We start from the raw sequence: 24,732 nt of genomic DNA, 5'->3' as shown, positions 1-24,732 counted from the left end.
CCACTAGACTATAACATCCAGAGGCCAGTAGTGTGAATTTGTTCACCACAGCAGCATCCACACCTATTGTACATATCAATTGGCACAGGGTATATTCTCAATACATAGCTGCTAAATGAATAAATGATTATTAAACCCTTCACTTCAATGCATTTTGTCCACCACACAGTAGCTTTGGATACTTCAAGACAGATTCAACAAAATGGACAACTCGTGATCCCAACCATTTTTTTCTTTCTGTGTAAAAATTCCATCTATATAAAAATCACTGAGCAGGGCTGCAGCAAGCTGTCACTTCGTGTAGACATGTGCAAGCACAAAGCTCCATGTGATGGGCAGAGTTCTTGAGTTGTGCCTAGTTGCAGTCTGTCAAATGGAATATGTTAGGAAAGAAAGCCTTAGCCCACAACTTTAAAGTTACAAGGGGGTATTTTGCAGATAGAAAAATAAAGGATTTGAGAGGCATGTACTTAAACAAACAAACAAATAATTCTTTGCTTTCCAAGTTTTAACTCAAGATAGGTCTGATCTTAGTCCCAAAACATTGTAACAAAAGAAACTTCAGGATGTTTCTTGTTGTTTGGATCCTTTTCCATTATTTCTATTGTCCTGGGCAATAAATTTCAGTATTTGATCAAATAATGGCAGATTCCATGCTATCCCATTCAGGTATCCCCAGTTTATCTATAATGATTTTCCTCTTGTCAGCTCATTTCTTAAACCTTTGCTGAATCTGGTTTCAGTGGTACTATAAACAATCATCATTGCATTGTAAAACTGGAAACTCTCCACTAAAATAGTGTTTTGATCTGGGTTGCCATAGTAATAAGTGTATGCTCCCCTCTTTGGAGGCCTTGTTATATGAAGTATCTGTGATTTGCTCAGAATGGCCCCAGTTCATCTGTCAAAATGGGTTTTTCCTTTTTTAAAATAATGATCTAGAAAATCCCACGGTGGCCACAAATATTTTACAGCCATAACGAGGAGCATTGGAGTAGTCAAGCTTTATAAATCTATGCCATTATTACATTAGAATAAATCACGTTTCTTAGGTATATTACATAGGCCTGTGTAAGCCTAATTTTAGATCTGCTGTTCAACAAGGGTGCGGTTGTTTATAATAAAAAGAGAATTATTAAGTGCAACTTCAAAAATGCATCATATGTCAGTTCATGTAGAGAGACCCTGGAGCAAAAAAATGGAAATTACTTCTTATTTCTATCAAAATACTGCAAATAGCTATTCAGGTTCAAACTTAGTTACAATTAGAATGTGATGAGCAATGATTTTTTAGAACAGCATGAAATTTTACATTCCATTCACGTTTTGGTTCAAGTTATTCATTGGTAAGAGGGGAAAAAAATGAGAAATCCTGCAAATTTGTCAGTGTCACCACAAAAAAAAAATAATGATGGTATATTATTTAAAATAAAAATGTTCCAGTCAGTTACAGTAATTTGATACAAGAACTATGATATCTTTTCCTGCAGGAACGAGAGTAAACAAACACTATATCAACAAACCAGCAATAGAATCCACAAAAAGGTGTAAGATCATTTTTCATCTAAGACAAATGGTTAAGTTGGTTACTTTCTGTAAGTCACTACCAGCTACAGGGTTGTTTTATGTAATTCACTGCTGGCTACTGCCTCATAATATCTGATGTGGGAATATTAACAACATCAGTGGGCAAAAGAACAGGAAGAATCCATCTGTATTCAATGAATTCTAATTAAAAAGTAATTACTGCACAATGAGGTAGCTGCCAACTTTATTCCCTCTTCCCGACCACAAACCACACACATAGAGCATTAGTCTTCTTCTATTTGTATCCTGCTAAACAACTAGGAAGGCAGGCAGCAGCCAGACACACATTTCCTTGCATTTTTCAGGTGACTTAGTTTTAAACAACTGCAGCCCCAGAAGACACTCAGGGGCAAGAGGTGGTGCACATCTTCTGTTATAATTGACCTGGGCTTTGAGATTTCTCTGTCATGATGTATCCCAGAATGTTGCATGATGGGAAGACCCTTGTTATTCCTCCACCAGCCGAGCCAAACGGACAAGATCAAGTAGGCCTGGGACTTGGGAAAAAAGGGAAGAAATATTGACAGATAAGTAACCACTCCAGGAAATGACAGACAGCTGGAGCTATGTCGGTCCTCTCAGGATTCAGAAGTAATCCTTTAACCTCATGCTCAAACTCTGTAATCTTTCAATGAGATGGAAGAGAAGGAGGAAAAAAGCAAATTGCTTAATCAAAGCCCTTAATGTGTGACCAGGATTAGAGAGTAAGTCAGAATGACAACCTGCAGGTATAAAAAGGCTTCATAAAATGGCCTCGGTACTAATGAAGTCGTATCCGCAGGGCTGAAAAGAAGGAAGAAGTGAGCTGGCACTTCAGTTGGCACAGGCACCTTTCTGTACAAGAAAACAGGCATTCCAACTGTTCTCCCGACCACCAGGAATTTTCCTTCAGCTGCCAAGTTGTAGGGCCACAGCTGGGATTCTTCCTGGTCGGCAAAGTTCCCACTTCACCCACATCCTGTGAAATTGTGTTCATCGAATAGACAACATAACAGGTGTCATTTGGGTTTCTGTCTCAAGAAGAAGAATAGACTCTGGCAGAAGTCATTTGCTGCTGAGGGCACTAAAAGATGTCGGGGTTCTTCTTCAGAAAAGAAGTGCTAACAGACTAAAGTGGCTCTTGTCAATTCACATTAAAAATGGAAAATAATAGCACACTCGATTTATACAGCACTCTTTGAAGCAGACATTCATGTTACACTGAGTTTTTTGTGTTAATCTTGAGAAATGGGGGATGTGCACATCAGTTACCCCAGGCTACAACAGGGCGTTCTGGAATTCTGATGGGTGATCCATTATTACCATGGTCACTGTTATATATCCAGACCATTCCTACTGAAAGCCATATTTTTCAGAAATTTCATCTATCTTTCTCCCAAGACCTTACTAATTGCCCAAGCAATAAGCAACTACAAGTGCTTTATAGCATTTGCAGTAGGCTGGCTCTGGCTGAGCCCGTGGAAAAATAGGTGTATGGTGTCTACAATTGGCCCCCACTGCCTTTCCTCTAGTTTGGTATCAGTTATCAGTTATCAAATTCCCCAAAAAACTTTGCAGCTAAAGACAAAAAAAAAAAATTATTGTCCTACAGCTTCTTAGTGTCATGAGTCTGAGACTAGCTTACCAAAGTGGTTCTGGTTCAGGGTCTCTTCTATGGCTAAATCACCTGAAAGTTTGATTGGGGATGGAAGATCACTTCCAAGAAGGCTTACTCATGTGAATATTGACCAGAGTCTTCAGTTTTCACTGGCTGCTAGCTGGAAATCTTAGTTCCTCATCACATAGTCTTCTCCATAAAGCTCAAGACATGGAAGCTCATTTGTCCTGGAGCAAATGATCTTCAAGAGAGTAGGACAGAGCCCAATACATAGACAGTAGTGTCTTTTATAATCTAATATTGGTTGAACATACTCTCTTCTGCTGTCCGCACTTAGTCATATAGACCAACCTTGGTACAATGTGGGACATGGATACACAAGAATGTGGGCACCAGGAGGCAGGACTCATTGGAGGCCACTTCAGGCTGGCTACAATTATACTACTAAATATGCATCAGGTCTTTGGTTATTTTGGCATTAACTAAGAGGAACAGTGTTGGAGCGCTGGTTGTTATATGATATAAAGATGTGTATATGTGGGGATTCAAGATGGCAGGCCAGAGGGAAGCAGCATTCTGTGTCACCTGGGACTTAAGTAGTGAGAATACTGCATCTCTGCAGAAATCACAGCCACCAGGCCTCAGCGACAGAGTAGGTCTCCCAACTACTCACCCACACAGGACTACTGGGTCCCTGAGCAGGACCATAGGTAGGCATCAGTACCCTCGCGAGCAGAAATCCCAGATGCCGTCCCACACAGGACACCTGACAGCTTACCATGTGCAGGAACTCCAGCTGCCACTGCCATATGGACCCCCACCTACCAACATAGGGCTCTCCTGGTGCCCTCCATCTTGGAACTCTGCAGCAACAGAGATAGTCCCTTATGCAAAGTACCCTGCCAGCACCAGGGAACTTCACACAGGCTCTGAAGTCAGCTGAAAAGCCACACACTGCACACCACAGAGCTCATCTCTGAACTCATCATCCAACACATCACCCTTCTCCCCCAACCCTACTTGATACCCCATCACTGAAAACAGCTACCTCCATCTTGGGTCATTTCCATCACCATCTTTTAGTTGGGGTAACTCCAAGTTTGCAACCCTAGCTGGCCAGGTACCCAGTTTCTTACTGCCCTCCTCTCCCCAGCAGCTGCTAAACCAGCACAGTGACAGCCCACCACAAAACAGCTCTCAATGTGGCAGGTGCACTGTGTGACCAAAGCGCCACACTCAAGAACCCCTGAGAGAAAGGTCTCTTATTAGGAAGTAGTAAGGGAGAGGGTGAGTGTGATACAGTTTAGAGACTAACACAGAGACCAGGAACTAGGAGGTCTTCAGGTGAGATATGGAGATAAGACCAGACACATCATACAAGTGGACCTCAAAAGAGATCCTTGAGGTGCAGTCTCGCTTCAGGGATTGATGGGACCCACACCCCTCTTCCAGGTGCCCTCCAATCAGGACCAACCCTCCCACCCTGGTTACCTTCACCATCCTGAGGGCAGGGAGATACCAACTAACAACAGACGACCCCACCTATTGGATGAGAAAGGAAGCAGGAAAGATACTGGGACACTATGAAGGCAGGACTAAGAGGAAAGTTCATTGCATGGAGTTCATTTCTTAAAAGAGGACAAAGTAAACAAATAAATGACCAAACATTACATCACAAAGCCCTAGAAAAACACCACAATCAGTAGAAGACAGGAAATAATTAAAATCAGAGCTGAAATCAATGAAATTGAAACAAAAGAAATAATTGAAAAAATTGACAAAACAAAAAGTTGGTTCTTTAACATTTGACCTAGCTATCCCGCTCCTCAGCTAATACCTAAAGGACTTAAAAACAGCATACTACAGGAACACAGCCATAACAATGTTTTCAGCAGCACAATTCACAATAGCTAAGTTGTGGAACCAACCTAGATGCCCTTCAGTGGATGAATGGATAGGAAAACTTTGGTATATATACACAATGGAACATTACTTAGCATTAAAAGAGAATAAAATCATGGCATTTGCAGGTAAATGGATAGAATTGGATAATATAATGCTAAGTGAAATAAGCCAATCCCCAAAAACCAAAGGCCAAATGTTTTCTTTGATATGAGGATGTTGACTCATAATGGCGATGGAGGGGGTGCAAGGGAGGAAAGGAGAAACATTAGATAAAGGGGAGAGAGGGAAAGGGAGGGGGCAAGAGGGTATGAATGATGGTGAAATGAGTTAGACATCATTACCCCAAGTACATGTATGAAGACATGAATTGTGTGAAAATACTCTGTGTACAATCAGTGAGTTGAAAAATTGTGCTCTATATGTGTAATATGAAATGAATTGCATTCTATCATTGTGTATAACAAATTAGAATAAATAAATAATAAAAAGTTGTATCTTTGAAAAAATAAATAAAATTGACAAACTCTTAGCCATGCTAACAAAGAGAAGGAAAGAGAAAATTCAAATTACTAACATACATGATGAAAAAGGAAGTATCACAACAGACACTACAGAAATACAGAAGATAATTAGAAATTGTTTTGAAAACTTATAATCCAATAAAATAGAAAATATCTAAGGCATTGACAAATTTTTAGAGTCATATGATTTGCCCAAATTGAATCAGGATGATATACACAATTTAAACAGATCAAGTTCAAGCAATGAAATAGAAGACACCATCAGAAACCTACCAACCAAGATAAGCCCAGGACCAGATGAATATTCAGCTGAGTTCTGCAAGACCTATAAAGAAGACATATTACTATACTCTTTAAATTATTTCATGAAATAGAAAAAGAGGGAGCACTTCCAAACTCATTCTATGAGGCCAATATTACCCTGATTCAAAAACCAGGCAAAGACACATCAAAGAAAGAATATGTCAGACCAATATCTCTAAAGAATATAGATGAAAAAATTGTACTGAAATTCTGGCAAATCGAATACAAAAGCATATCAAAAAGATAGTGCACCATGATCAAGTGGGGCTCATCCCAGAAATGCAATATTGGTTCAACATAGAAAATCAATAAATGTAATTCATTGCATCAATAGACTTAAAGATAATAATTATATAAGCACCTCAATAGATGCAGAAAAAGCATTCGACAAAATACAGCATCGATTCAGGTTCAAAACACTAGAAAAACAAGGGATAACAGGAACATATCTCAAAATCATAAAAACTATCTATGCTAAGTCCCAGGCCAACATCATTCTAAATGGAGAAAAATTGAAAGCATTCCCTCTAAAAACTGGAACAAGACAGGGGTGCCCTCTTTTACCACTTCTATTTAACATAGTTCTTGAAACATTGGCCAGAGCAATTAGACTGATGAAAGAAATTAAAGTGATACAGATAGGACAAAAGGAGCTCAAATTAGCTCTACTTGCCAATGAGATGATTCTATTCCTAGAAGACCCAAAAAACTCCACCAGAAAACTTCTAGAACTAGTAAATAAATTCAGCAAAGTACCAGGATACAAAATCAACACCCATAAAACAAAGGCATTTCTGTATATCAGTGAAAAATCCTCTGAAAGGGAAATGAGGAAAACCACCCCATTTACAAGAGCCTCAAAAAAATAAATAAATAAATAAAATAAAATACTTGGGAATCAACCTAACAAAAAGATGAAAGACCTCTACAATGAAAACTACAGAATGCTAAAGAAAGAAATTAAAGAAGACCTTAGAAGATGGAAAGATCTCTCCCTTGCTCTTGCATAGGCAGAATATTGTCAAAATGACCATACTACCAAAAGCACTATACAGATTTAATGCAATTCCAATCAAAATTCCAATGACATCCCTCATAGAAATAGAAAAAGCAGTCATGAAATTCATCCAGAAAAACAAGAGACCCAGAATAGCTAAAGTAATCCTTATCAAGAAAAGTAAAGCAGGTAGCATCACTATGCCAGACCTCAAACTATACTACAAAGCAACAGTAACAAAAACAGCATGGTATTGGCACCAAAATAGACTGGTAGACCAATGGTACAGAATAGAGGACACAGAGACTAACCCACATAATTACAGTTATATTAGACAAAGGTGCCAAAAACATACATTGAAGAAAAGATAGCCTCTTCAACAAATGATGCTGGGAAAACTGGAAATACATATGCAACAAAATGAAATTAAATCCCTATCTCTCGCCATGGACAAAACTCAACTCAAAGTGGATGAAGGATCTAGGAATTAAACCAGAGACACTGAGTTTAATAGAAGAAAAAGTAAGCCCTAATCTCTATCACGTAGGATTAGGCCCTGACTTTCTTAATAAGACTTCTATAGCACAAGAATTAAAATCAAGAATTAATAAATGGGATGGACTCAAACTAAAAAGCTGCTTCTCAGCAAAAGAAACAATCAGTGAGGTGAATAGAGAGCGTACATCTTGGGAACAAATTTTTTCCACTTGCACATCAGATAGAGCACTAATCTCTAGGGTATATAAAGAACTCAAAAAGCTAAACACCAAAAAACAACCCAATCAATAAATGGACCAAGGAACTGAACAGACATTTCTCAGAAGGTGATATATAATAAATCAACAAATATATGAAAAAATGTTCAAATCTCTAGCAATTAGAGAAATGCAAATCAAAACTACTCTTAAGATTTCATCTCACTCCAATCAGAATGGCAGCTTTTAAGAATACAAACATTGATAAGTGTTTGCGAGGATGTGGGGAAAAAGGCACACTCATACATTGCTGGTGGAATTGCAAAATGGTACAGCCATTCTGGAAAGCAGTATGGCGATCTCTTGGAAAACTGGGAATAGAACCACCTTTTGACCCAGCTATCCAACTCCTTGATCTGTACCCTAAGGACTTAAAAACAGCATACTACAGGGACACAGCCACATCAATGTTTATAGAAGCACAATTCACAATAGCTAAATTGTGGATCCAACTTAGATACTCTTCAGTAGATGAATGGATAAAGAAAATATACACAATGGAATATTACTCAGCAATAAAAGAAAATAAAATCATGGCATTTGCAGGCAAATGGATACAGTTGGATAGTATAATACTAGGTGAAATAAGCCAATTCCAAAAAACCAAATGCCCAATGTTTTCTCTGATATAAGGAGTCTGATTCGTAGTGGGGTTTGGAGGGGGAGCATGGGAGGAGTAGACAAACTCTAGATAGGGCAAAGAAGTGGGAGGGGAAGGGGTGGGGCATGGGGGGAGGAAAGATGGTGGAAGGAAGTGGACATCTTTACCCTAAGTACATGTATGAAGACACGAACTGTGTGACTCTACTTTGTGCACAACCAAAGACATGAAAAATTGTGCTCTATTTGTGTAATATGAATTGACTTGCATTTTGCTGTCATATGTAACAAATTAGAATAAAAAATTTAAAAAACTCTATGTGTGGGAGTGTTTTGCTGGGTTCCAAAAGAGGATTAGAATGTTTATTGTCAGTCAGATCAAAGAATTAGATTTTACTTCTTAGGAAGAGAGAGTGAGTCGGCCACAGTGGAAGAACACTGTGAGACTTAGAACACAAACTGTCGCTTCTGATCCCATATAATAAGGGGTTGCTCAGAGAGAATTTTATCCTCTTTAGGAGGAGACTGTGGAGCAGTAACACCCAGAATTCATGCCTGTGATGTCCAGCAGGGGTCAGGGAAGCCAGGTCATCCCAGAGACTTCTGGGGGAGAAACACTTCTTCACCAGGCCTACGAAGAAGACAGAGGTAGGAGACCATGAGCAAACATCCCTGATCATACATGGGACTGTCCTAGGGAGAACAAATACCTGTAATGCCAAAATCCTGCTATTGTGCATTAGACACAAAGAAGCTCATTAATGTTACACATCCTCATTTGAATTTTCAGACTGATGAGTTTCCACCATATAATTCTAGATCTCAGGACATACTCTGGTGAGGCTAAGGTAACTTAAATGACCCAGCTTTCGTCCCACCAGACTGCCAAGGGACAGTATATGCAAGAAATAACCTAGTAGATACCCTGGGGTCATCAATGTCATGATGTCATTGCTGAGCCCGTTTTTAGGTGTATGCCTCTCATTCTGTCTCTGCTTCTCAGCTTTAGAACCCCTTGTTTGTCTCCTTGCTTTTTTCCTGCTCTGCTCCATGATCTGAAAACTTCTGAGCTCTTGCCTCCTGTTTACTTTCCAGACTTGACTCAGCTTTCTCCTTTCAGGTTTATGTCTCCTCAGACAAACATCCCTGGAGCAGATCTGTCTGTGAGCTGCACTAATGGATCCCTGATGGAAGAATCACATGTGATTCTTCTTTGCACCTTCAATAACTAGCATAGCATCTGGCAGGTAGCAGGCTCTTAGTAAGTGTTTGGGTTGAGTTGAATTATTGCTCTTGTCCTAACTTGTCACAGACCTCCTTCAATATCAAAGCATGATCTTTATTTGGGAATGTTTTTACTAATGTCCTAACTGTGGTTGGCAAAAAAAAAAGTCATTTTTTTAAATTCGGTTATTAAGTTTGAATACTCCAATGGTGTGCTACATCCTGGTTTTGCTGCATGAGCTTACATAAGCAAACCCACAGGACATTTGGTCTGATCCAGTCCAGTTTATCCAATAGGTAGTTAGTAAATGTTGGTAATTGATATAATGAGCTATGATAGTTATCTTAAAATACATGAAGGATTATCTCATAAAAAAAGAAGCTAAATTGATATTAGAAGACTGAATTGGGCTCCTTGAGTAGCAGTTATCAGGATACAGATTTTAACTCCATTTAAATAAGGACATTTGGTGCTAGCATTGTTGAATACAATCACCCTGGGAAATAAGGAGTGTCCCAGCACTAAGAGGCTAGATGACCACGAGTCAGGCGATATGTACTAAAAATAACAATAATAATGGTGGCCAACGTTTATAGGATTCCTGATATATTCTAGGCACTGAACAACATTTTGTGAAGGAGGCACTGCTACCATCAACATTTTGTAGCCCAAATAAGTTCTGAAATCAGACCCTGGTGGTCCTACTCCAGAGCCTGTGTACTTAATCACTTCCTCTTCTGTCTCCTGTTGAAAGAATTCTTCAGTGAGTGGAAGGTGAGCCAAGCCCATCTTCCCTCTAACACAGATTTTTGATGCTCTAATCTCTTCACGGGCCCCTTTGAGGCTGGGAACAAGGATTTGTAGTTACATGAGTAGTTGTGGAGACATTACAAAGTCCTACTGCCACTCTCACCCTTGGCTCCACTTGCGTGGGACCATGGCTTTTTTCACTTAAGGTTAAAACAGCTGTTTAAACACAAAACCTTGAGAAGGACCATACTTTAAGCTGGTGAAAGATCAAGAAACCATATCACAGGAGGAAATGTTGGAAGAGCTGGATCTGCTTTGGTTTAAAAAAAAAGGAAGAAAGAACAAGAGAGGTGTCTTCAAATATTTGAAGAATTGTCACTTTAACAAGGAGGTTGACTTGTTTTTGTTTCTGCCAAAGGCACAATAGGAAGGAGTAGTGAAGGAGGTCCCATGGCTGCTTCTGTTCCACGCTGAGAAAGAGCTTCCTAACCACTGGCACTGCTCAGCTCCTTGGGATTTTTGCAAGCACCCCTTTATTAGAGATTTCAGCAGGGATACTGGGGAAGAGATTCTTCCTTTTTTTGGAAATTTTCGATTCTAAATTCTACACTTCTTTGATTAGTACATTATAATTTGTGCAGATAGTAATGTCTGTGTTTCTGTGCTTAAGAAAACATTTAAAAATATTAAAAACACAAAGTAAAAATCACCCATAATCTCACCACTTAATCAAGGAAAGAAACCTTAAAAAAAAAGGTCTCAGTCCCTGTAATTCCCTAGTACTTTGCTAGCAGTTTGGCTAAGCTCATTAAAAGGAAAGGAAATCAATTGATAATATTAATTAGAGTTAATATTTAAAAGGAGCAAGTATCATGATACTGATTGATGAATATGTACATATATAATAATCTCTCATAACTGTATACATTTTTATGCCACATACTTATTTTTAGAGTTGACTTACTCAAATGGTACCTTTGGAGCCATCCTTAAGGATGGAAATCGGCTTTTAAAAATAAACTTCGTCTTATAATTTTTTTCCAATTTCTTCTTTCACTTAAAGGCTAAATATAGTCCAGAGTTCTCTGGTTTGGGGAGGGTCTTCTGCTTCATGATGACTTCAAGGTAAAACAAGGCAGAGTGCATGGAGATGTGACACACAGGACACATGGGTGGTCGACCAGAGAGCACCCAGAGTCATCCAGAGTCATTACTCGTTACTCGTATCTTCTCCATAAACCTGTTTCTCTTGTCTTAATTTATCTAAAACACAACAACAACAACAACAAAAAACATGGGCATCACCCTTGATTCATCCTGTCCCTCACTCCCCATCAGAAGTCTTGAGGGTTCTGCTTCCTAACACATCCCCAATGCAACCCATTCATTGTTCTTACCAGGGAACTAGCACTCCTGCCTGTGATACTCCAACTGTCACCTGCTTCTGCTCATGTTCCCTGTAATCCTTCTGTATATAGCACCCAGAGTGACTTCTCTATTAAACATAAATTATTCAATCCTGTCACTGCTTAAATCCCTCCAGTGCCTCCCATCACACTTAGAAAACATTCCAGACTCATTATTCTGGCTCTGAAGCCTTCACTGACCTGACCCTGACTACTTCTTTTACAGCTTCTCCTACACTTTTCCAGAGCATGGACTATGGTCTGGTCCTCATGGATACCATGGTGGTGCCCAGCTGGATGTCTCTGCACTAGTAGTACCTCTGCCTGGAATACATTCATTTCTGCACATCCATCTCTTTCTTTTGATTCTGAGCTCGGCTTAGCAATCTCAGAGAGGCCTCTCTGATGCCTCATCTGCCATGGTTACACACTCTATAACCCATCACCTTATTTTAATTCTCTTGTTAGCTCTCATATGCTGATTTCTACCTCAGGTCTTTCTTGTTTCCTCTCTTTCTTGCTTTCTTATCTCTCTCTCCGCCCCCAGAATGCAAGATCCCCTTGTTAATTGCTAGATCGGTAGTTCCTGGAACAAAGCCCAATGCATAGCAAGTGCCAATAAATATTCCTTGAATTAAGGAAAGTGTCTGCCTGGTGGTCCCAGACAAGGAACACCCATTCCATTGACCTTTTTTTATTCCCAAGCTCTCCTGGTCTTAACTGGATAATATCAGGTTTTGCATGCTGTGGTAATGAGCCCAGCTCTGAGATCTTGTAGCCAATGAATAAAAAGCCTAACTCTTGGGGCAGATTTGTGAGCATGTGTGAAATCAAGCATGAAAAAGAAACCAAGACTTTCTTACGTGGGTTTAATTTGTGAAGATAACTGCTAAGAAACTAGAAAAAGTTGGAAGGAGACATCAGAATCAGGCAATTCCCCATTTGCTCTCAGCACCATTAGCTCTGCAACCATTAAAGTGTTGTCGCTAGACAGGCAGCCAGAGCCAGAATTCAACTTTCATGAATTAACACTGCGAGTGCCTTGTGTTCTTGAGGTAGCCACAGATCGAACTGGCATTGGCCAAATTTAATTGTACCAGATGAAAGGGGTTGAATCGGTCTTTTTTTCCCTTGAAGTCACTGTCCTAAATAAAATTCCAAAATGATTCCTATGGAATCAAATCTTTCAATCCATAGTTTATTAAGTACCTACCATATCAAAGCCATTGTCTAGGTACTTTTACAAAAATAACATTTAATTGTCTCTCTATCCCTGTGAGCTTACTCATTTTATAGATAGAATTACGCTCAGGGCAGTCAAATCACTTCTCAAGGTCACACTGCTGAGGCATAGGCAGACTTGGAATGTGAAGCCCTACTTCCCTTTGCTGTCTCACCCACAATCCTTACTACTCCTTTTGCATTCTGATGTGGAGACAGCCTCCGGGTTGTCTGGCCAGTGGGGAGCAGCTCCAAAAAACCAACCACCTCCAAAGGCAGGGAGGAACTCAAGAATTTCTGTTCAAAGCTGAAGATCAAACTTCATGACCCAGCCCCCAGGTTCCCAGTGGCCTATCAGCTTCCTGGCGTGATATTATTTGTATAGTTGTTCTACATTGTTAATCCACCCTCGCGCCTCTCGCCCTTAGTGATCAGTGAATGCCGGCTCTTGTGGACAAAAGTTCATTCAATTTTCCTTCTTAAATCATTCTCACAGTTAAAAATATAATAATGAGGGAATATAGTCAATGTTTTTAAAAATGTAACTTTCCAAATATCAATTTCTTTCAATGTCTCTTCCTTTTGATATTGAAATAGTTGCATATGTCAAGCAGGTGAAGAATGGGGGGGAGAACCAAGTACTGTGAGACAAGCAACCGGGCATTGGGACAAGTGGTCAGGGCATAGCGAAGGGCCTGAGGACAGCAGACCTCTTGAGGAGGCCCCACCTTTCCTGGACCCACCATACTCACAAGTTCTCTATGGGAGGACAGTGGAGATAAACCACATAACAGAATATCAGATTGGAGTGTGAAGCCTTTTAAATGCTATTATTAGCTTTGCACTGTATGAACTCATGCTCCATCTGGCCTTTTGTTAGTTCACTAAAACTGCATTTTAAACAGTAGACATTTCCCACAGAATGAAAGAAAAAAAGTTTATTTACACTAGAGAAAATAATATCCTCTTCACAAACACGAAAATATCAATTATTCCAAAGGCAGGTGCATAATTCACTCAAGAATTCATGATAAATCATTATACTTTTTAAGAATGGCGATTCTGTAGATAGGATTTTAGTAACAGGAAATTTCATTAATAAGAAGATCTTATTTGGTAACGTAAGTTATTCTTTAACTTTTTTATCTGAATCACTAAGTCCTGTATTTTCTAGATTATTTTAAGTAAATGTCATATCTTTTACTTCTTTGTTAAAATTTTTGTCTTTTATCACCTACAATAAAATGGCCAAGTTCTATATAGAATTTGTTATTCATTTCAACCAAAATGTGTTCTAGTTAATATAAATAACCAAGATGCAATATTGCAATATTTGATAATAACAGCATATTCCAAAAATTCAAAAATTTAACTGGCTCAATATTGTTGTTGTACTTGTTGTTTTATTATTATTTTACACTAGGAATTAAGACTATGGATTCTGCTGTCCCCCAAAAGGGGTGGTATTTGATTGTTTGCTAAGTTGAGTGTGGGTATGTGGTACTGAGCTCAGTAACATTTCTTTTAAAAAAAGAAAAGAAAAATCCACATAAACAATGTTTGAAAATGGAATTACTTTGAATTTTACTCACTGACTTCCACAAAACTCATTTGCCAACCCTCAGCATTTCCTAGAGCATCAGGAAAACCAAGGCAGAATATAGGGAAACTGATCCTAGGTAATTACTGGAGGTTTTGGTCCTCTTTGGGGTTCAAGGCCAGGGTCCTTCTGGTGTGTCTAAGCAGGTTATAATATCAAGATTGTTTAAAATAAAGCACTGCAGAAAGAAAATGATTAGTTACTGATTGGATGGAGTGGAAATTAACAATGCAAAATGGCTTTAAAACTAGAGGGAAATAAGCCCTGTTAAACAGGGTGTTTCTGTTGCAGACAAACTTGCTTAAAAGTGTTAGCATTTAAATGGTCACACCTTGGCTTTGAACTTAACACTCCATTAAGCAGCTGAGGGAGCTCACACCTCTGTCTGTGACGCCTTTCACTCTTGTTGAAGCCCAAGGAAAGAGGAGGAAGAAGCTACAAATGGAGCAATGGCAAAGGTGATGTTCTAGTTGTCCTGCTGTCCCTATGCGAGTGTTAGAAGCATCTGCTTTCACTCCCTAAAGTGGTGTGATTTAAATAATAAATTAATTGGTCACCTAAACAGGATATGGGGCATTTAAAAGTATAGTTACAAGACAATAGTCATTTCTTTCTTTCATTCTTTTTTTTTTTTTTTTTTTTTTGATATTAGGAATTGAACTCAGGGGCACTTGACCACTGAGCCACATCCCCAGCCCTATTTTGTATTTTATTTAGAGACAGAGTCTCACTGAGTTGCTTAGCACCTCGCTTTTGCTGAAACTGTCTTTGAACTTGCTATCCTCCTGCCTCAGACTCTCAAGCCACTGGGATTACAGGAGTGTGCCACCACACCCAGCAAGGCAACAGTCATTTCTATTTGTAAATAAAAATTGAAATAGCAAAGTTTGTTCCTTGGATAGCGTGCCTTCATTCAGAAACTTCTAAGTCATTTCACGTAAGACCAAGTGTTCATGACTGAAGGAATAAAATCAAAGAATTTGAGTGTAAAGGGGTCCTGGAGGCTATGTGGTTGTCAGTTTGTAAATTGGAAACAAAGGCTCAAAAAAGTTGACCTACCTAAGACCACACAGCTAGCTAACTGAGAATCTGGGGACAGGACTCAAGTCTCCTAAATGAAAATTAGGCATTTTCTATGTGTTGAGATTTTTGGGAATGTAAATAATGGTCCCAAGAATTGAGAAACAAAGAAGTTATGGTAAATTACACAGATGCCCTTCTCCAGGTCAGAGGGCTCAGAGGTTAGCCAGGCTAAGGGGGACCAAGTTTCTAATGTTCAATGATATTTCAACTGAGAAGGAGACCAAGAATTTTCTCAGAATAAGCAAAGCCAAGAATCTAATTGGTTTCCAGCTTTATGATTTAATAGCTGACTGGCCTTAACTGAAGTTGCTGAATGTCTTTAAAACTCCCATTTCCCCATCTATAAAATGAATATAAAATTAATATTTGTCTCAGATGACTACTGTGAAGATTAAGACAGTTCAGAAGAAGTACTTAGCCCAATTCAGGGCACCGGGGGACACACCCAGTAAACGTTAGTCATTGTCACCATCACTACCATCTCCAGGAACGGCGGCGGCATTTCCCCCTCTCCACTCCCAAGACACCTGTTCTGGATAGTCAGCTGATTTCACAGCTCACTTCACCCTTTTGGCTTATATGATGTGCTAGCATTTAAATGGTCATTTTGTTCCACGTGACCCACAGAGATAGATGTTCTTGTTTACTTTTAGCAGATAAGGAAACAGGCTCAGAGGGATTAATAATCTCCTCCAGATCGTATAATCAGCAAGTAATGGAAGTAGTACTCACACCTAAGTGTTCTCATCTTTTCACTATCTCTGTTTCTGGTAAGAAATTATAGTGTGGGGTACTAAGCCACAAGACTCAAAAGGGGAAGACAGCAAGGAGTTGACCCTGCTTCTGGGGAAGTTGTTAGGAAAGTGACTTGGTATAGTGAGTTCTTGACCACAGTGCTCTACAGATGTTGCCCACATACAACTAAGGGTTTCTCTACATGTTCAAGAGTTGAAAGCTTGAAATTTGGAAGAAGCTTAGACTTAGGCTTCAGAATCAGAAGAGATGCTGCTTGTCTTCTCAACAGGAAATACTCTGAAATGACCCCAAAAGAAAGTTAAGCTGCAACAGAAACCTGGGATCATACTGAAAGCACCCATACTAAAAGCATGACCCGACCAACTATGGAGACACAGACGTTGAGAAGTCCCTGGTGCACTCTGCTCTTTTTACACTTTTCACTTGGGTAGAAACCCAACCAGGGATGCAACTTTTTTGTGTTTCTTTGTAATTTCGTGGGATAGTTTCAGTCAATTAGGTAACCATTAGAACAGTCTCTGTGATATGATTGATCCTTTGTACCATCACAATTAGTTGAATAGGAGTTATTTCTAATCACACAGCACTTCCAGCAAAGAGCAGAGAAATTCTTTACTAACAAAAGCTAATTAATAAGTGCACAAGCCAAACAGAGGCCAAAACAATTGACGGAGATCCTTCTCTATTCACACACCCCAAAGTGCCCACCATGGACAGACCAAGGTCCTTATACTACCAGGAATCCACCAGAAATTCTCTGCTTATGGCTCCTACGACTGTCTGTGACTTTCTGTAATTCATTAGTTATGAACATATGCTTTAGAGTTTGAAGGTTGCCCCTACTTCTTCTACCTTGCAACTCCAGACAATTGATTTAATGTTTCTAAGCCATAATTTCCTCATGTGTAAAATGGTGGTGATAATGAATGCAGCACACTTGGTTCTTTCCTGGCATGTAATAAATGCCCAGTTAGTGGCATTCTGCTAACATCCTTGCTGAAAAATGTTGAAGCCATTGCAGAACATACGTCTTCATAATTTTCCCAGTTCTTTTGACCACTTCCCACTTTGTGATACATCTCCTGGATTATCCTTTGGCCCATCTGTAGGTTTGTAAGTAGGTAAGTAGGTAGCATTCTCTCTCTTCCTACTGCCTTAAAAGTCCTTTCCTTGACCTTACCTTGATTATTAATTGTAACAATTAAGTCATGAGAGCTGTTCACCAACACTGCAAATTATCCCAAGCCCAAAGTGATGGCAAAGAGAATTTGGACCAAAAAAATCTCCACAGTTTTTCAAAATGAATAGAATCTTACATGTTTGAATGTAACAGGGACAAAGTCCTTCATTTGAATCTAAATACCAGATGCATGAGGTCAGAATCTGAGGGGGGGGGGAAGCAATCCAATTACCACACAGACTTTTATTTGAAACTAAATTCATAGTTGATACTATTTCTGGCAAAACAATGGATATACATTTGCCTAACATGAAGATCTAAGGTCTCTAAAATGTAGACTGCCCATTTGGTGTTGCTTGTTTGAGCAGACCACAATAACTGGACAAAGTGACAGATTTTATTCTTTCATCCTTCTTTCAAAAAGGAAAGGACATGACATATGCCATTACAGTGGGATTATACAAGCGTCAGCTGAATGAGGACATAGTCAGGAACTTCTTTGCTAAGGAGACTCAAGTATCAGATGGCTGTTTAGACCAGATATCACTGAGGTCCTTTTCAAGCAGAACAGACTTTCTGATGGTTTGTGCCACCCCACAGGATCACAAATCTTCTTGTTAGAATCCAAATGTAATCCTTTCATAATTTCCAAAAAATAAGTGAAGATACAGATAAAAGTTCAGATGTAGGTTTCTTTGTCATTTCGAATGCCAAGCTTCCCTGGATCCGATCATACTCATTACCCAGAGTTTGATTCTTACTCAAATAAAATTGCTTTCCAAAGGAGGTTTGATCTGGCTTCTCTAGACCCCACATACATCTGAGTCATTTCCTCCTCTGGGCTGTGTTCGGCTACCTTGCCCTTTGGAATCTCCCTCTTCCTCTCTCTACCAAACCACCGCCTTCTTCAAAAATCTGGCTCCATGCTGGCCTCTTCTAAAAAGACTTCCTGTCTCTCAGATTCTTCTAAGATCCTCAAGGACTCTCTGTAGTACACCCACTCTTGCTGACACACTGTCTGCAAATCATTCTCCAGTTGTTTCATGTTTCTGTGACTCTCCAACTGAACTCTAAACTCCTAAAGGGCAGTGAACCTCTGTCAATGGAGATGAAAAGGAGAACGGCTCTGGATTTTCCTAATGATCACACAACACCAGGCACAAAGCAACCACTGGGGGCCTGAGACCCATCAAACAGCGCTGAAATTCCACTAGGATTAAGGGTAGATGGGGCCATCCCAGTTTCAGAAGATCAGAGACATTCACATTCTGTTCTTAGTAGTTCACCAGTCCTTCCAAATCACCAGGACTGCACACATAAAAGTTTCATCTAGCCACTAGCTCTAGCTGAACATATCACAGGTTACTTAAAGTGCAATTTATTTTTAATAGAAAAATTGATTCTGGAATGAAACATGAAGTAGCCTCTCTCTTTTTTTTTCTTCCTTTTTGGTAGTAGACTAACCTTTTAAAGAAAAGCATTCTTGCCCTAGAGAAGGGCATAAAAGTTTAAAAGGTTATTTTCCACATTACATGTAACCCACACACTCACCTTTCCTATCTCTTTGCTAGATCTGCGCTCGGGGTGCCTGTGGCGCTAACTCACTGAAAATATCGGCTCCATTAATGCATGATTTACTTCTCTTTACTTGGCAAAGTACAGAGCCCATATTTCAAAGCAAATTCAAGCTTTTGTAATTCATTACCTACTCTGCAAGACGTGATGGCATGGAATTTTCTCTCTTCAAAACTCAAAAGAGCAAAGCAAATGCTGAAGAGAGGTCTTCCCTGACCCACCCAGAGGAGCTGGCTGCTCCTTGGAGTGAGTCCCTGTGGCATTCTTGCCTTCTTGCTCTATTCAAACTTATCCTCACTGATTGGAGCTATTTGTTTACATGTCTGTCCCTCCTGTTCTACCCGCTGTCTCCAAGAGAGCAGAAATTCTGTCCTAGCCATCTCTTTGTAACTCCATGTTGCAGGTACTCTGGTGTACCACCCAGACAGAGCCTTCCAAGACAAGGTTTCCATTCTTCCAGGTGCTGGGATTGCTGCCTGCTGTCAGCTCATAGCTGAGTCTCTTTTCTGGAAATTTCACACAGCTAAATAGAACTGCTGTGCCCAAACTTGGCTCCCATCCAATGAAGGTACCAAGGCCAGCTCTCGGTGCATCAGTTCAGAAGAACTGTAGGGTCGTTCAGCTCCTGATTTCTGTTCTGTCAGCTGAGTCCTTATTTGCAGCTACATCACAGCTTAACTTCTGTCTCCAGCCCGGCTTCTTGCACTCCCTCTCAGATAACTTTCCTGAAAGCCCTCCCCAACAATTCTGCACACAGATTTTCATCTGAAAGTCTGTTTCTCAAAACCAAGTTAAAACACTACAGGCCCAACCACAGTGAGAAGTGCATAATAGGCAGTCTATTCATATTGGGTACCTGGGAAATTAATAAATAATAGCAATTATAGATCCCAACAGTTTACTCTCATTGCTCTTCCCACTGTATCTTCCTAGGGTTATGATCCTTGGTAACTGATATAGACAAATATTGACTGAGCATCTGTGAGCTAGGTGATACGCTAAGAGCTAGGGAGTCAGAGATAACTCACGCTCCCCTTGACTGTCAGCAGGAAGGAGACAGCCTCACATGCAGCAAGCCAGGCTCCAAGTTCCTAGCAGATAAAGACCCTGTAGTAATGATTCCACATTGATCTGTATCCCTAAATAGTTTAACTTCACCCTTGCCTTTTCATAGTAGCATCTTATGTATACTCTGAGAGTTCGAGAATGGAATGGCTGTGATATTTCACTAAAACTGGATAATTGACCCTAATTTTCACTTAATAACTTGAAAATAAATTATTTTTAAAAGGCGGTCAATAAAATAGTCTAAAAAGAAAAAAAGAAGATTCTACTTGGCACATAGAGAAGCCGAGTAAGCAATTTCATAATTTCCACAGATGGTGACACTATTAGAGTTAGAAATTAGAAAAATCCAAGCATCTAAATGTTATAGTCAGGAATTGCTACATGCAAAGGGCAGAATATTTAGAGGCAGCACAGGGTCCCCAAACTCTAGCCAAGACATTTCTAAGCATGAAAGAAAGCTTTATCTAGTTAAAGGTAAAATATGGACATGAGAGGAAAATCATCTGCATTGAGGCAAGAAAAAGAGAACTACAAAAGAATAACCAGTGATCAGTGATGCTCTAGTGAGGAGCCAGAACTCTACACTCACGTAGCAGTAATAGTGAGCCCATTCCCTGTCACAGTTGTCACCAGAGGCCAAGTGAGGCATCCGGACTTCTACCCCTCACTGGCAATAATGATCTTCCAAGATTTCTTGTTAAAGAGAGAGAGAGAGAGAGAGAGAGAGAGAGAGAGAGAGAGAGAGAGAGAAGGGAGAGAGAGAGAGAGAATTTTTTAATATTTATTTTTTAGTTTTAGGTGGACACAACATCTTTATTTTATTTTTATGTGGTGCTGAGGATCGAACCCAGTGCCCCACACGCTTACCAGGCGAGCTCGCTACCGCTGGAGCCACATCCCCAGCCCCAACAAGTTTTAAATTTTAATTACTTTCAATTTATAGGGGTGTGCACCAGGCTTCTTTCAGTTTGTCAGAGTGGTGTCAGAGGAAGAAGGCTAAAGCAAAGGTTTAAATAAGACCTAGAATCTCATAATAATAAAAAAATACATTTCGTTTAAAAATTGCTTGTCATATCAAGAACCAGAAGACATCAAACTAAACGAAAAAGACAATCAATAGGTGCCAGCACTGAGATGAAAGAGATGTTTGAGTTACCCGACAAATGTTTGAAAACAGATATAATAAGACTCTGCAATGAAGAATTATGAATGCACTTAAAACAAGTGAAAAAATAGAGTATCAGCAAAGAAGTAGAAGATACAGAGAAGAACAAATACGACAAATAAAATTTAAAATTCAAAGAACAGGCTCGATAGCAGAATGGAAGGGACAGTGGAAAAAACCAGCGAGCTGGAAGACAGAACAACAGAAATCACCCCACCTCCACAACAGAATAAAAATAGAACAAAACCAAATGAAGTCTCAGGGACGTGTGGGAAATTACAGAAGTTCTACATTTGTTCATCAGAATCCCAGAATCAGAGGAGGAAGACAAGAGCCTTACAAAAATTACAACTGAAAACTTCCTAAATTTGAAAAGACAGATCTGTAGACTCAAGCAGGGTCCCAATCAAGACAAAAATCAAAGAAATATATACAACAAGATGCATTATAGTCAACTCCGTGGAAATTAAAGATATCAAACAAAAAAGAAACAAACAAACAAAAAACTCTTGAAATGTATTGAGGAATAAATGATGCCTTACCAGTAAGGGCAAAACTAGCAGTGGAGTCTCAATTGAAACCACAAAGGACAGAAGGAAATGGCATGGCATTTGTCAAGTGCAGAAAGAAAAGAAATCAGAATCTTATATCCAGCAAAATATCCTCATTATTAAAAGAAAAACAAGACATTTTCACATGAAGGAAAACTAAGAGAATTTGTCTGTAGCTGGTATGCCCAAGAAGAATGGCAAAAGGAAGTTCTGTAAACAGAAAGGAAATGACAGAAGAATAAATTAGAGGGGTAGGGCAGGTGTCAGGAAGAAAAGAAGACCCAATAAGCAAAAATAAGGAATACAGTAGTCTTTTCTTACCCTATTCCATTTTCTAAATTATACTGATGATTGAAACGAAGATTATAACACTGTCTGATTTGGTTTGAGATGAATGTAGAAGAAATAATCAAGACAAATGTATAATCAATGGGGAGAGAGTTAAAAGGGATGCAAGGAGATAAGTTTCATACATTTTACTTAAAGTAAGTACAAGTATGACATCAAGAGACTGTAATAAGATGTGTACACATAATGTAATGCCTAGAGAAACTATTTAAAAAGCTATACAAAGAGACACTATACTAAAAACCACTACATGTAAATCAAACAGAATCCTTCCCCAAAATGTTCAAGAAACCCAACACAAGGTAGGAAAAAGAAAACAGAAATGAAAATACGGACCAAACTGGAAAAAAATAAAATGCTATATTTAAGCCCTATCATATAAATAATTAAGTTAAATGTCCTTGCCTAAGTATGCCAATTAAAAGATAATGACTGACAGAGTGGATTAAAAACTACATGTCTTTAACAAGAAAACACACTTCAATATAGCAGTATAGGTAAACTGAAAGTCAAAGATTGGATGAAGATAAATTGGGTAAATTTTAATCAAAGGAAAGCTGGAGATGCTATGATAATATCAGAGAAAGTAGATGCTAGAGCAAAAACAAATTACCAGATACAAAGAGGGGCATTGTGTAGTGAAGAAAGGTCAATCCACCAAGAGGACACAGCTATTCTAATATTTATTTATAGCGCTATAAAATAAATGAAGCAAAAACTGATAGAATTGAAAGGATATTCAGGCAAATTGACATTTGTCTTTGGAAATTTCAATGTCCCTCTACCCAAAATTGATAGAATAGTTAGACAAAAAAAAAAAAAAAATCAAGGATTTTAAAGAAATCAGCACCTTTATCAACCAAAAGGATTTAACATACAATCATAGAACACTCCATCCATCAACAGGAGAACACTTGTCCTTTTTAAGCACCCATGGAATGTGTGCCAAGAAAGACAACATACTAGGCCTTGAGGAAAAAAAAACAACAACAACTTAAGTTTAAGAGAATTAAAATCGGGCTGGAGATTTGGCTCAAGCGGTAGTGCGCTCTCCTGGCATGCGTGTGGCCCGGGTTCAAGCCTCAGCACCACATACAAACAAAGATGTTGTGTCTGCCAAGAACTAAAAAATAAATATTAAATTTCTCTCTCTCTCTCTCTCTCTCTCTCTCTCTCTCTCTCTCCTCTTTAAAAAAAGAGAATTAAAATCATACAGAACACATTCTCCAACACAATGAAATAAACTATAAATTAATTGCAAGGATATAATAGTAAAATATACAAATGCTTTTAAATAATACATTTCTAAGACATTCTTTGGTCAAGGATAAAGTTTTCAAGGACAATAAAAATACACTGAACTGAATTAAATAAAAATATAAGATATTAGTATTTATGGGATATAACTAAAGCAGCAATAAAAGGGAAATTTATGGTAATAAAATGTATACACTAGGGAAAGACAAAAAGTCTCAAATCAGTAATCCATGTTCTCACCTCGTGTATCTAGAAAAAGAACAAAATAAATTCAACCAGCAGAAGGAAGGAAATAGTAAAAATAAGAGAAAAAAATCAATGAAACTGAAAACAGAGAAGTCATAAAGAAAATCAATGAAACAAAGAACTAGTTCTTTGAAAAGATTAGTAAAATTACCAATATCAGGGATGAAGCAAGGGGATATCACCACAGACCCTACAGATATCAAAAGTTTTATAAAAAGATACCATGAACAATTCTAAACACAGAAATTGGGCAACTTAGATGAAAAGGACCAATTGCTCCAGAAACAAACACAAAAAAAGTTGGATATAAATCTTTGAATAGCCTTGTTGCTATTATGGAAGTTGAATTTATAATTTTAAGAACTCATCTACTGAAGGAATCTCCAAACCCAGAGAGATTCATTGGATAACTCAACCAAAATTTTAAAGGAGGAATAACACAAATTCCACAAAATTTCTTCCAGAAAATATAAGAATACAGAACACATCTCAAATAATTTTATAAAGTTATTGTTACCCTCATACTAAGATCAGAGAAAAATGGATGCAAGGAAGGATGGAAGGTAGGAAGAATGGAAGGAAAGAAGGAAGAAATTAAAGACCAATAGCCTTCATAAATGTGGACTTAAAAACAATCTTAACAAAAATATTAGTAAATAAAATTTAACAACATATAAGAAAAAATTATAAACCATGCCCAATGGAGTTTCTACCAAGGATGTGAGCCTAATTCCATATCTGAAAAGCAATGTAATCAATTATATTAACAATCTGGGGGATAACATAATGATATCAACTGATGCAGAAGAGGCATTTGGCAAAATTCCACATTATTTCATGATTTTAAAAATCTCAGAAAGAAAAATAGGAATATAGAGGGAACTTTCTCAACTTTCAAAGAACATCTATAAAAAATTTACAGCTAACATTATACTTATTGGATAAAGACTATACTCTTTCTCCATGAGATCAAAAACACGGAATGGATTTCTATTTTGCTGCTCTTATTAAATATACTGCTAGAAGTTCTAACTAA

The sequence above is a fragment of the Marmota monax genome, unplaced genomic scaffold (assembly GCF_021218885.2).
Source record: "Marmota monax isolate L192 unplaced genomic scaffold, Marmota_monax_Labrador192_F-V1.1 WCK01_AAM20220418_F8-fsc00070, whole genome shotgun sequence".
Classification (NCBI taxonomy): domain Eukaryota; kingdom Metazoa; phylum Chordata; class Mammalia; order Rodentia; family Sciuridae; genus Marmota; species Marmota monax.
The sequence above is the reverse complement of the archived record's forward strand: the minus strand, read 5'-3'. Positions refer to the sequence as shown.